Source organism: Schistocerca cancellata, chromosome 3 (genome assembly GCF_023864275.1).
Source record: "Schistocerca cancellata isolate TAMUIC-IGC-003103 chromosome 3, iqSchCanc2.1, whole genome shotgun sequence".
In the NCBI taxonomy this organism is placed as follows: Eukaryota; Metazoa; Arthropoda; class Insecta; order Orthoptera; family Acrididae; genus Schistocerca; species Schistocerca cancellata.
The window spans coordinates 291,612,108-291,614,011 of record NC_064628.1 but is presented as its reverse complement, the minus strand read 5'-3'; positions in this window follow the sequence as shown (position 1 = coordinate 291,614,011).

The window sequence follows — 1,904 nt, the reverse complement described above, 5'->3', positions numbered from 1 at the left end:
CAGGCGTCTAAAGCTTCGACCATAGATATTAGTATCTATGGTCGAAGGTCTAAAGCTAGCGAAATGAGGGATGCCCAACTACCGGACCTACCGATAGATGGCTCTACCAGCTTATTACTGTTGTCTGCATTCTCCGCCATATTCGAATTTGGCAAGAAGTTTCTCTAGAGCTGTACGGTGTATGAGGAATTAAGGATTATCGAAATGGTGATTTCTTGTTCCGCTTTCAATTGTACGAAGCGATGGAGTAAGGGTAGTGACTTACCATTTCACAGGTAATAGGACTATCGATACAATACGATAAAAATACAGACTTAGTGCGTTTGCTAATTCGATGTTTTTAAACAGGTTTCCTCTAAAGCACCCAGAGCTGCTAAAGAAGTGGATTACTTCCGTGAAGCGGAAAGGTTTTAATCCTACATCTAGCAGTTTTCTTTGCGGAAACCATTTCCGACGGGGTGATTACGTAGTGACCTGGAACGTGGAAGAAACGTCTCAAACCCGATGCAGTGCCATCAGTTTTTGACTTTCCGACACATTTGATGCCACCAAATAAACAGCCACGACGACATGTTGTTAGGATTTTGAGTGACAACGATGCTTCTCCATTTGAGGTAGCTAATTAATTTCCTTGCTATGTGTGTGCTTTTTACTTTTGTGAATTTATTTCGTACGGACACAAATGGGCTACATAGGTCTCAGCAATGTTGTAATACAGGTCCATATTTTTGTTTTTAGCATTCTGTCATGGAATCCGTGCTCGATTTCCCCACTGCAGAAGCTACTGATTGCGTGGAGAATGTTGTCAATGAGAACTCTTCTGTGGAAAGCATGTCTCATTTATCCAATGCAGAAGCTGCGAATTGTGTCGAAAACGTCAGTATAAGGATGTTTTCACACCCCCAAAGTTTTCTTATAATATTTTTTCATCAAGCCTTGAGTTATTTCAATCATATATAACGAAATTATTTCTTTATTTCAGAGTGCAGTTGGTTCTTCAGTTATTGATTGTGGTATACAGTCGAAAATAGAAATGGAAGACAAGGCGACCGAAACTTGCAATTTTTTCTCAGACATTGTGCACGAATTAAAATGTAAACTGAAATGCGTCCTTGAAAAACATCGAAGAAGAGAGAAGAAAGTGTTTTCCATGGATGACATAAGTTCATTGAAGAAGGGGCATCTTCCTGAGAAGTTACATAACTTCCTCAATCATCAGAAAGGAACACAAGTGGAATTAGTGTGCAATTTAGTGAACAACTCTCTCTCTCATCAAAGGATAATAGGTAAACAACAAATGTGAAAATGTTTCCGATGACTGTGTACTTTTATTCACCAGCAGCATATGAATACCTACAAAAATTAATGTCTCTGCCCCATAAATCATTGATTTCCAAATGGGTGGCAAGTGTAGACTGTGAACCTGGCTTCTTAAAAGATGTTTTTAAGTACATTGATTTGAACCCAATTGTAAGGGACCAGTTCAGCGATTCATGTCTAATTGTAGACAGTATGGCAATTAGGAAGCAAGTAGTTTGGGACCAAGGAACTACGCAATACACTACATATAGATATCCTGCAATTGCACAGAGAAGTGTAGAATACAATGGGGAAATACAGATTATGTGTATGCGATCTGTTGGGGACTCAGCAAAGGTATTCAAAGCTGATGAGCAGGATGAATCCTACGTAGAGTTTAAACAAGTTCTTGCTATTCTTCCAAGTCCAAATGTCAAACATGCTAGGGACACCTTATATTATGAGTTTCCTGGCAATTTAGACATTTTCGAAAGTGGGTGAGAGGTCAAGTGTATATTTTTTCGAAGTGGTACATTCTTCAAGTGAAATAATTAAGTACTCAGAACTGTAAACTGATACTATACCAAAATTTATATTATTTATAA